We start from the raw sequence: 13337 nt of genomic DNA, 5'->3' as shown, positions 1-13337 counted from the left end.
TCAAATATCCTTATCATTCCATCTATCATACATGCCCTTTTTGAGATTTGACCATATTCATGAACCTCTTGCATCAGGAAATTCAGGAATTTGGCTTTAACTCCAAAACTGGCATTCTCAGAATCGTGGCTATACAAGCTATTTCAATAAAGTTAAACTTAAACCAGTAAATATTAACCAACTTTAGTAAGACAGTATTATCAAAAAGTTGAATGAACTAAAGAGACATAACTTTTTGCAACAAAGCTTTAATAAATGATTTATATAGTGGATCTCCCTTGTGTTTTGGATTTCATGAACTTTATATGTTTTCATTTTATTTTTAATTGCATGGAAGCAATTATGATAATATATATTATGGCGATTCCAAAACTCAACTAAAAAGAACTTGTCGAGTAAAATCCCAAATATTTTCATACAACGTTTAAATTTTAATTCAACAATTTGTGGTATGTGCTCACACAAGAAATTTTAAAAGCATGTTTGGATCATGTGACCCACAGCACATAAGGAATTTGCCAACCAGGATATGGGAAAAAAAGAAAGTTTAAGAATCAAGAATTCAATTACAGAGAAATGATCCAAAGCATTTCCAGTTTGAACATGCTAACTAAATATTTCAATACAACAACAACAACAACAACATCAAGCCTTTATCCCACTACGTGGGGTCGGCTACATGAATCTTTTTTCTCCATTGTGTCCTATTAAAAGTCAAATTCTCGTTTAAATCTAATAAAGAAAGGTCATTCCTAATATTTTCTAACCAAGTCTTTTTAGGTCTACCCCTACCTTTCTTAACATAAGTCAAATCTAATACCTCTACTCTCCTAACCGGGTCATCGCAAGGCCGTATGATTTTTACATGGTATGTCACTGTGACATATCCATACATGTCAATAGTAAATACTGAACTATAATGCAAAGCACCTATAGAGCCTTAGTGCATAGCAAATAGCAATGTGAGTGCTATTTTAAAAATGGCACAAAACATAAAATTTTATTAATAATTTATTTAAAGTTCAATAATTTAAGAGAAAAACACCAATCATAATGTGAAAAGAAACTATAAAAAATAATATTTCTTTAACATATTAAATACAAGCACCAAAAGCTCGTGAAAACTTACTAGTATCATTTAAATTTTACAAATGGTATCGTATGAGTTCATGACATTGCACAATTCAGGTGAAAGCCAATGAGTAGTCGAAATAAATTTGTGAAGCAATGAGAGCAGGAAATACTTCTAATCAACTTGAAATAGACAAGACTAGTATCAATTTTTTATCTAAATAAATTAATTGAAACAATGCCAAATTAATACAAACATCTTTGATATATAACTTAACCTTCCAAAGCCATCCTTCAAAACTTAATTCACAATTAACGGGTTCAGCTTTAATAACAAATGATAAAAACAACACAAAGAATCATGAATACAGTCTAAAGAGGAAGGAAAGTGGATTGATAAATATTAAAACCATTAACAATCATAATTAAATAAAATCCGAGCACAACATGTGCTAATCCTTGAAAAAGATACAAATGTTTATCCATCTTTACTGATTAAAATCACATTTTGAAAGATATTTCCCAAATATTCATATTCACAAACACTGATGGTAAAACATTTGTATCTTTGCAAAGACAATCAGAAGAGTTAAGAACCATCGTTCAAATTGTAACTTTGCCTATTTCCCATCAAATAACCAAATCTTCTTTCAAATGGCAACTTTGCCTATTTCACAATGATAACATCATGCAGAAAGTTTTGCAGAAAATATTAAGTACAAAATGAGACAAAAATAACTTCAATTGTATATGTTGTGTCAGTATATGATTTTTACATGGTATGTCACTGTGACATATCCATACATGTCAATAGTAAATACTGAACTATAATGCAAAGCACCTATAGAGCCTTAGTGCATAGCAAATAGCAATGTGAGTGCTATTTTAAAAATGGCACAAAACATAAAATTTTATTAATAATTTATTTAAAGTTCAATAATTTAAGAGAAAAACACCAATCATAATGTGAAAAGAAACTATAAAAAATAATATTTCTTTAACATATTAAATACAAGCACCAAAAGCTCGTGAAAACTTACTAGTATCATTTAAATTTTACAAATGGTATCGTATGAGTTCATGACATTGCACAATTCAGGTGAAAGCCAATGAGTAGTCGAAATAAATTTGTGAAGCAATGAGAGCAGGAAATACTTCTAATCAACTTGAAATAGACAAGACTAGTATCAATTTTTTATCTAAATAAATTAATTGAAACAATGCCAAATTAATACAAACATCTTTGATATATAACTTAACCTTCCAAAGCCATCCTTCAAAACTTAATTCACAATTAACGGGTTCAGCTTTAATAACAAATGATAAAAACAACACAAAGAATCATGAATACAGTCTAAAGAGGAAGGAAAGTGGATTGATAAATATTAAAACCATTAACAATCATAATTAAATAAAATCCGAGCACAACATGTGCTAATCCTTGAAAAAGATACAAATGTTTATCCATCTTTACTGATTAAAATCACATTTTGAAAGATATTTCCCAAATATTCATATTCACAAACACTGATGGTAAAACATTTGTATCTTTGCAAAGACAATCAGAAGAGTTAAGAACCATCGTTCAAATTGTAACTTTGCCTATTTCCCATCAAATAACCAAATCTTCTTTCAAATGGCAACTTTGCCTATTTCACAATGATAACATCATGCAGAAAGTTTTGCAGAAAATATTAAGTACAAAATGAGACAAAAATAACTTCAATTGTATATGTTGTGTCAGTATATGATTTTTACATGGTATGTCACTGTGACATATCCATACATGTCAATAGTAAATACTGAACTATAATGCAAAGCACCTATAGAGCCTTAGTGCATAGCAAATAGCAATGTGAGTGCTATTTTAAAAATGGCACAAAACATAAAATTTTATTAATAATTTATTTAAAGTTCAATAATTTAAGAGAAAAACACCAATCATAATGTGAAAAGAAACTATAAAAAATAATATTTCTTTAACATATTAAATACAAGCACCAAAAGCTCGTGAAAACTTACTAGTATCATTTAAATTTTACAAATGGTATCGTATGAGTTCATGACATTGCACAATTCAGGTGAAAGCCAATGAGTAGTCGAAATAAATTTGTGAAGCAATGAGAGCAGGAAATACTTCTAATCAACTTGAAATAGACAAGACTAGTATCAATTTTTTATCTAAATAAATTAATTGAAACAATGCCAAATTAATACAAACATCTTTGATATATAACTTAACCTTCCAAAGCCATCCTTCAAAACTTAATTCACAATTAACGGGTTCAGCTTTAATAACAAATGATAAAAACAACACAAAGAATCATGAATACAGTCTAAAGAGGAAGGAAAGTGGATTGATAAATATTAAAACCATTAACAATCATAATTAAATAAAATCCGAGCACAACATGTGCTAATCCTTGAAAAAGATACAAATGTTTATCCATCTTTACTGATTAAAATCACATTTTGAAAGATATTTCCCAAATATTCATATTCACAAACACTGATGGTAAAACATTTGTATCTTTGCAAAGACAATCAGAAGAGTTAAGAACCATCGTTCAAATTGTAACTTTGCCTATTTCCCATCAAATAACCAAATCTTCTTTCAAATGGCAACTTTGCCTATTTCACAATGATAACATCATGCAGAAAGTTTTGCAGAAAATATTAAGTACAAAATGAGACAAAAATAACTTCAATTGTATATGTTGTGTCAGTATATGATTTTTACATGGTATGTCACTGTGACATATCCATACATGTCAATAGTAAATACTGAACTATAATGCAAAGCACCTATAGAGCCTTAGTGCATAGCAAATAGCAATGTGAGTGCTATTTTAAAAATGGCACAAAACATAAAATTTTATTAATAATTTATTTAAAGTTCAATAATTTAAGAGAAAAACACCAATCATAATGTGAAAAGAAACTATAAAAAAATAATATTTCTTTAACATATTAAATACAAGCACCAAAAGCTCATGAAAACTTACTAGTATCATTTAAATTTTACAGATGGTATAGTATGAGTTCATGACATTGCACAATTCAGGTGAAAGCCAATGAGTAGTCGAAATAAATTTGTGAAGCAATGAGAGCAGGAAATACTTCTAATCAACTTGAAATAGACAAGACTAGTATCAATTTTTTATCTAAATAAATTAATTGAAACAATGCCAAATTAATACAAACATCTTTGATATATAACTTAACCTTCCAAAGCCATCCTTCAAAACTTAATTCACAATTAACGGGTTCAGCTTTAATAACAAATGATAAAAACAACACAAAGATAATCATGAATACAGTCTAAAGAGGAAAGGAAAGTGGATTGATAAATATTAAAACCATTAACAATCATAATTAAATAAAATCCGAGCACAACATGTGCTAATCCTTGAAAAAGATACAAATGTTTATCCATCTTTACTGATTAAAATCACATTTTGAAAGATATTTCCCAAATATTCATATTCACAAACACTGATGGTAAAATCGAATCCATAAAAAGAGGCATATAATTTTAGTCGTAGAGAACTTCAGGAGACAAATGAATGTTTAGATACACGTCATGTAAGCTCTACTTAATAAATTATCAGAAAACACTTAAGAATTGTAGGCTAAACCCTTTCATTTGAAGGATGATAGAGTTTCTACTTCCTATAAATCTATCATTTTGCATAAACTAGACACTAAAATAAATACGAGCATGAAACCTAAATTTAACAGAGAAAATAAATTAATAATGCTATGCTATGAATACACTCCAAAAAAAGTTTTCATATTCATACATATAATTTAAATAATTCAGTCAATGAATTTTAAAAAATAAAATAGTTAAGAAAAATAGTGCGCATCATTTTACTTTCTTGCACCTTACCATGCAAATAAAGTAGGGGTATTCTGCTAAAATATGGGCTATAGCAATATCCTATTTTATACTGCTGACATTTAGTTATACTTTACGCTAATATTACTATTACATTGAATTACATTAACATTTACATGGTGTAATTAAAATCGTGCTTCACAAATGAAGCAAGGGGAGCCAACCTCGTGCACTGCTTGTCTATGAAACTCAAGCTTCACGCGACGTTATAGCATTGCATGCTTGGTTCCAGCTCAAAATGAACTCATAGTTCAAATTTCATAAAAAAAGTTTAAAACTGCTACAATAACAAGGCATGAATATTCATTTCTCCTCAACATTTTTTGTACTCATTGAGCCGTTGTTCAATGGTTCTATGTTCTCTCACACTGGACCTAGTTACTTCCTAGCAATTCTTCTTTTCACACTCTCCTACCGATTAATTTTCTTATACGCTTCTCATTTATTTTTGCTGTTGTCACTTGTAGCTTCTCGTTTATAAGCTTCTTGCTGAGAATGTTTTTAAATGCCTCATCTTCACACTCTCACTTGCTTAACGATATCTACAACGATCTCTAATTGATCATCCAAACCCACAAATAGTCTTAATTTTTAAATATTCTATCATCACTCCATTCTTCGTAAATTCATATTTTTTTGCTTTTGGATAGCTAAAAATTTTATCATTGAACATGCTATTTTATTTGTTGAAATTTTGTAATTGATGGGATTTAAATTTGGTCAAGTAAATGGCTAGTGCATGAATATAATATAAGCATATATGTGATAGGCCTGTTCATTTTGAACCAGCCCAGGGGCCGGCTCATTACTATAGGTGGCAGAAAAAGGGGGTCTGCCCCCTTTGAATTACCGCCCACATGTGGGGCCCGTTTGGAACAAATGAGGAAGGACTATTGGGCGGCTAGGGAGAGGGAATTTTTCAATGAGAGAGATTTGAATTAGGAAACTAATTGTATTATTAAAAGAATTTGTTCTAGGGTTAGGTTTATGCTTTGTTTGGTTTTTTTCTTGAAGTTTCTTTGGTGTCTTGAGCTCTACGCATCTTCTCTAGAGATTGGGAGAGAACGATCCTCCTCTAGAATTAAGGATGAATTGTATCTTGCTTGGCATTTGTTTTGGCTTTGTTCTCTTCTCGCAATCTATTGTTTTGGGGTTGTTTTCAACCAGATTTTGCAATTCTCTCGCTGTTTTCAGCAATTAGAGATAGGTTTGCTTGCAAACTCGAGTATTTCCCTAAGAGTTACTTGCAAACTCAAGTATTTCCTATCAAATTGGTATTAGAGCAAGTCTTGGGACCGGTGGAGGGCTGTTTTCAACAGATTCCAGCAGCAATTTTTCGCTCCAAATAGGAAGAAGTTGCTGTTTTTGAATACAAAATCTTGTTTTTGTGAATCTACAAACTCCGGATTGTGACGGCGACCAAAAAAGTAGATGCCTTGGAGGAAACACTTGAAGGGGAGATGAATCAAATCAAAACGACGGTGGAGGAAATGATTTCTTCCATGGAGGAACAAGTCGCCGACCTTTGAGATATGATGAAAAAAATATTGAAAATTCAAAATCAAACGGCGGCTTCAGTGACAAAAGGGACTGAAGGAAAAAGTGAGAATTCTGAAATACATAGGGAGGAAGATGAGGTGGAGATCGTAGAAGGAGGAAGAAAACCCCATATGGAGCCTGTCCAGAGGGAAGAAAGAGGAGGATATGGGGAACGCCAAGAGGGACACTATGGCCGCCGAGGTACTGATTTTGAAGAAGGGGGGATTTTGAAGGGAGTTTGGGTTATGGAAGAGCAGGGGAAGATCGGGAAACATGGGGTGGACCTAGCACTTGGGAAAGGGGAAATTATGAAAGAATCAGAGGAAATGGTGGCGATCAAAAAGTGCGGAAGTTGAAGATGCCCATATTTGAAAGAGAAGATGCGTATTGGTGGATTTATAAGGTAGAGCGATACTTCACCGTCAATTGGTTGATGGAGGAGAAGTAGCTGACAACAGTAGGATTGTGCTTAGAAGGGAAAGCCCTGTAGTGGTTTTAGTAGAGAGACTAGAGGAGGCCGATCAAGAACTGGTGGAAATTCAAAAATTGCATAATAGAGCGTTTCCAAACTGATCGGGGAGGAGACTTCTATGAGCAGTTCTTTGCTCTGACACAGGAAAGATCAGTAGCAGATTACCGGGAGCAGTTTGAGCACCTAGCTAACAGGGTGGAGCGACTCTCAGATACAAGATACAATAATGGAGGGAAATTTCATAAAAAGGCTGAAGGCGGAGATCCGAGCAATAGTGAAGGTTTCGATGTCCTGTGACTTGGGAGAGGCCATGAAGTTGGCTCAAATGGTGGAAAATCAGAAGAATTTGGAGAGGGGAGTCAGGATTAGAAGCACCGAGGGCCAATGTTTAAAATTGCGTATTCGGGTATTGAGGCGTTTTTCATTCGTGAGGCGGGGCGTAAGCCTCAAGGCGTTTTGAGGCGTAAGCCTCAAAATCAAAAGATTGTGTAAACATAAAATGATAAAAAAAATTTATATACTAATGAGTGAATAATATAAAACATAAAAAAGCATAAGATATGAAGTGAAATCAAAATATCTCAATAATAAGACAACATGAAATATAGTTCAACTCAAAATTCTATCTTTCACAAATCCCAATATTCTTTTCATTAACATATAATTCCAATTTCAAAAAACAAATAGCAATGACATATCATATAAGAACTCATAAGTCATCAACACTATCATCACTAAGGGGTTCTTCATTTGAATCATCATTATGATGAACTGCTCTCTCCCCTTCCTCCTCTCCTATAGAGTCCAATGTCGAACATTTACTTCATGATTTATGTAAGTTTTAATATATATAGCGTGAGGCGCAAGCCTCATGCCAGTGAGGCGAGACGGGCCTCAAGGTGGGCCTCAACCAAGTTGAGGCGCAAGCCTCATAAAAAAAACTCGAGGCGTAAGCATCGAGGCGTTTTTTACTGGAATTGTGCAATTTTAAACCATGCCGAGGGCACATACAGAATGACGACCACTCATCTCGCACCTAAAGGTCATACAACAGGAGGGAGTCGAGAGGCCACAAAGGAGACGACAGGAGGAGGAAACGGGGGAAACTTCAAGCGGCTGACAGAGAAAGAGATGCAAGAGAAGAGGGCTAAGGGGTTATGCTTCCAATGCAATGAAAAGTACACACCAGGGCATCGGTGCAAGTACCGAACTCTTCAGGTTCTCACCGTCTGCAATGACGAGGAAACTGAGGAGGGAGATGAGGAGGAGACAGAGGAGGAGATGGAGGAGAAGCTACACTTTGATCTAGCTGAGGTTTCCCTGAACTCAGTGGTAGGATTCACTACGAATCACACAATGAAGGTGAAGGGAGAGATAGAGGACAGGGAGGTGGTGGTGATGATTGATAGTCGGGCTACTCACAATTTCATTTCCACCCAGGTCGTCGACCAACTGGGAGTGAGATTGGTGGATACTGGTTGTTACGGGGTGATGATGGGTACGAGGAAGGTGGAGAAAGGTTAGGGGATTTGCAGAGGAGTGCGACTGACGATCCAGGGGATACAGGTGAGGGAAGATTTTCTTCCGCTCGAGCTTGGGAGTACAGATGTCATCCTGGGGACGAAATGGTTGCAAACATTAGGAGACGCCAAAGTGAATTGGGGAGCACTCACAATGGAGTTGACGGTGGATGGAAGGAAGGTGGTGATTAAGGGAGATATGGGGCTTTCCAAATCTCTAGTTTCTCTTAAAATGATTGTGAAGGATATTCAGTTGACAGGCAGAGGGTATTTGGTAGAGCTGCACAGTTTGGAGGGAGCGAGAATGGAGGAGGGAGGAAACATACCCCTCTCCATTCATCCGTTGATTCAGCATTTCCAAGAGGTTTTTTAGCCACCTTAAGGATTGCTACCGCAGAGAGAGCAGGAGCATGCCATCGTATTGAAGGAGGGAGTGTCACCCATTAGTGTACAGCCTTATCGCTACCCTGAGTTCCAAAAGGATGAAATCGAAAGGTTGATTCGAGAGATGCTGGAGGCAGAGATCATCAAACCCAGCATCAGTCCTTTCTCTAGCCCCGTTCTGTTGGTGAAAAAGAAGGATGGCAGTTAGCATTTTTGTGTGGACTACAGAGCACTCAACAAGGAAACTGTACCTGACAAGTTTCCTATACCAGTCATTGACGACCTATTAGATAAATTGAGTGGGAACGTGATCTTCAGCAAGATAGTCTTGAAATCAGGTTACCATCAGATCTGGATGGAGGATGTACCTAAGACGGCATTTAGAACTCATGAAGGACATTATGATTTCCTGGTGATGCCATTTGGCTTCACTAATGCTCCAGCTACTTTTCAAGCTCTTATGAATAAGGTTTTCAAACCTTATCTCAGACGATTTGTATTGGTCTTCTTTGATGACATCTGGTCTACAGCAGGATAGAGGAGGAGCACTAGGAGCAATTGAAAAGGGTGTTAGAGGTACTGCAGGAGCACCAGCTGAGATCTAATTTGAAGAAACGATGCTTTGCACAAGCTAGTGTAGAGTACTTGGGCAATATGGTATCAAAAGGAGTGGCAGCAATCAACAAAAAATTGAAGCAATGTTAAAGTGATCAGTGCCGAAAAATTTGAAGGAGTTGAGGGGATTCCTAAGACTAACGGATTACTACAGGAGGTTTGTTAAGGGGTACAACTCCATAGCATGGCCACTCACTAAACAGCTAAAGAAGGATGGGTTCCTATAGGGGGAGGCGGCCACATCAGCATTTGAGAGCTTGAAGAATGCGATGACTACGGTACCGGTCCTAGCCTTGCTAGATTTCACTTAGACCTTCATTGTGGAGACAGATGCGTCTGGGTATGGGCTGGGTGCAGTGCTGATGCAGAGTCGTAAACCCATTACCTATTCCAGCCAGGTATTGACTGCTAGAGCCCGGCTGAAATCAGTTTACGAGAGAGAATTAATGGCCATCATTTTGACCATCCAGAAGTGGCGGCCCTACCTGCTGGGGAGGCATTCTATTGTCAAGCATATTAGCGAAGCTTGAAATACCTGCTGGAACAGTGGATGGTGACGGAAGAGCATCAAAGGTGGTTGTCCAAGTTGTTAGGGTACGATTTTGAGATTCAGTATGACCATGAGTGGAGAACAAGACGACAGATGCTTTGTCCAGATATATGGGGGAGCTTTAGACAGTGGCACTATCCGTTCCTTTGATGCTTGACTAGGAGACCATCAGGGAAGAAAGTGCTAGAGATGAAGAATTGGGAAGGATCAGGTCAGATTTGCTGAAAGAGTAGGATGGCCATATAGGGTACTCATTAGAGGGAAACAAACTGTTGTACCAGGGAAGATTTGTGATGCCCTGTACCTCGATCCATATCCCAAATTTACTCCAGGAATTTCATGGAAGCGCAGTTGGGGGGCATTCAGGAGTGTAGAAGACCTACAAGAGACTAGCGGCCGAGCTTTACTAGAAGGGAAATAGAGATGTATAGGAGATGGTAGCGAGGTGTGAGATCTGTCAACAACAACAACAACAACATCAAGCCTTTATCCCACTACGTGGGGTTGGCTACATGAATCCTTTTTCTCTATTGTGTCCTATTAAAAGTCAAATTCTCGTTTAAATCTAATAAAGAAAGGTCATTCCTAATATTTCATAACCAAGTCTTTTTAGGCCTACCCTTACCTTTCTTAACATAAGTCAAATCTAATACCTCTACTCTCCTAACCGGGTCATCGCAAGGCAGCCGTTTTACGAGACCAAACCATCTAAGGCGACTTTCTCTAATCTTATCTTCTACTGGAGCTACTCCAACCTTTTCACGTATATGCTCATTTCATATCCTATCTCTAAGGGTAAAGCCACTCATCCACCTGAGGTTGACCTCCATAATTCAAGTTTACCTTCAACTCCCTCTCTAGTCTTATCAACAAGAAGAATATCATCAGCAAAAAGCATACACCAAGGTACATCCTCTTGCAAATGTCTAGTGAGAACATCCATGACTAAAGCAAAAAGATATGGGCTTAAGGCTGATCCTTGATGTAACCCAACCGAAATAGGGAAATACTTGGTCAATCCACCTTGTGTTTGAACACAAGTAATAGCTCCTGCATACATATCTTTAATGATTTGAATATAAGCATTATTGACTCCTTTCTTTTCAAGAACTCTCCATAGCACTTCTCTTGGAACTTTATCATATGCTTTTTCTAAATCAATAAATATCATATGTAGATCCTCCTTATTTTCTCTATATTTCTCCATCAAACCTCTTAATAAATGTATGGCTTCCATAGTCGACCTACCCGGCATGAATCCAAATTGATTTTGAGAAACATTAGTATCACGCCGCAACCTATGCTCCATAACTCGCTCCCATAGTTTTAAAGTATGACACATTAACTTAATACCTCTATAATTCGCACAATCTTGTGCATCACCTTTATTCTTAAAAATAGGAATTAACACACTCATTCTCCACTCATCTGGCATCTTCTTAGTCTTCAAAATAGTATTAAAAAGTTTCGTAAGCCATGAAATTCCTTCATCTCCTAAGCATTTCCACACCTCTATTGGAATATCATCATGTCCAACAGCTTTTCCACCCTTCATTTTCTTTAAAGCCTCTCTAACTTCAGTTTTACTAATGCGCCGATAAAAACATAAATCTTTATTTTCATTTAGGGTGCTAAGGTCACTATAGTCAATATTATTTTCACAATCTTCATTAAAAAGTTTAGCAAAATATCTCATCCATCTTTGTTGAATATCATCTTCTAAGAAAAGTATTTTTTGATCTTCATCTTTAATACACTTCACTTGAACTAAATCCTTACTACTCATATCTCTTTGTTTGGCTAACTTATACATATATCTTTCTCCCTCTTTAGTATCTAATCTATTATATAAATCACTAAAAGCTAAAGCCTTTGCATCGCATATTGCTTTCTTAGCATCCTTACGAGCCACTTTATATATTTCCCAATTATCAAAATTTTTAAAATTAAACCAATTTTTATAACAAAGCTTCTTATTTTTAATTTTTTCTTCAGAGAAACAAATATTTGGCTATGTCACCAAGGAGACTACTACAGCCATTGGCATTACAAGGACAAGTATGGGAGGAGATATACATGGATTTCATAAATGGGTTGCCCCGTTCAGAAGACTTCAGAATGATCTTGGTGGTGGTGGATAGATTGAGCAAGTATGCTCAATTCATTCCCTTCCAACATCCTTACACCGCAGTGACAGTGGCTTCAGCATTCATTAGAAAGGTAGTTAGATTGCATGGGGTACCAGAGGCAGTCATGTTAGATAGAGATAAGGTGTTCCTTAGTTATTTTTGGAGGGAGTTGTTCAGATTATAGGGGACAGTTCTGAAGAGGAGCGCCGCTTACCACCCACAGACAGATGGCCAAACGGAGGCGGTCGATAGGAGCTTAGATATCTACTTGAAATGTTTTGTGTCGGAGATACCCAAGCATTGGGCCAAGTGGCTGTCATCATTACTGGTACAACACCTCTTTTCACTTGGCTTCACAGATGACTCTATTCAAGGTGTTGTATAGAAGGGACCCTCCTCACTTGGTGTATTTTGGAAGTATCAGTACTCCAGTTTCTTCAGTGGAGGAGTATTTGGAGGAGAGGGATCGAGTATTAGAAGAATTGAAGAAACATCTACTGAGAGCTCAATAGATTATGAAGAAACAAGTTGATGGGCATATGAAGGACATCCAGTTCGAAGTAGGAGAGAAGGTGTTCTTAAAGCTCCAACCATACTGACAGAAGACAGTTACAAACAGGAGAAATGAAAAGATCGCTCCAAGATACTTTGGACCTTATGAAATATTGGAAAAAATCGGAGCGGTAGCATATTGGCTAAAACTACCAACCACGGCGACTATTCATCCGGTTTTCCATGTGTCGCAGCTGAGAAGAGTCATTGGAGATTACACATCCAGCTCAGAGTTACCGTCCACACTTATTGAGGATTTAGAGGTGATTCTAGAACCCTTAGAGTTGATGGGGATTCGCCAGAAAGAAGATGGAGCGAATGAATGATTGATCAAGTGGAAGAATCTGCATGACTATAATGCCACGTGAGAGCCATACGAGAGGGCGAAATAGCAGTTTCCTAATTTTCACCTTGAGGACAAGGTGATTCTTCGGGAGGGCGGTATTGATAGGCCGGTCCATCTTGAATCGGCCAAGGAGCAAACCAGAGGCCAGCTCATTACTATAAGCGACGAAAAAAGGGGGTCCGACCCCTTTGAATTACCGCCCACGTGTGGGGCCTGCTTGAAAAAATTGAGGAAGAAGGATTGGGCAGCTAGGGAGAG

This window comes from Dendrobium catenatum, unplaced genomic scaffold, assembly GCF_001605985.2.
Source record: "Dendrobium catenatum unplaced genomic scaffold, ASM160598v2 fragScaff_scaffold_1595, whole genome shotgun sequence".
Lineage (NCBI taxonomy): Eukaryota > Viridiplantae > Streptophyta > Magnoliopsida > Asparagales > Orchidaceae > Dendrobium > Dendrobium catenatum.
Note: the sequence above shows the minus strand (reverse complement) of the source record.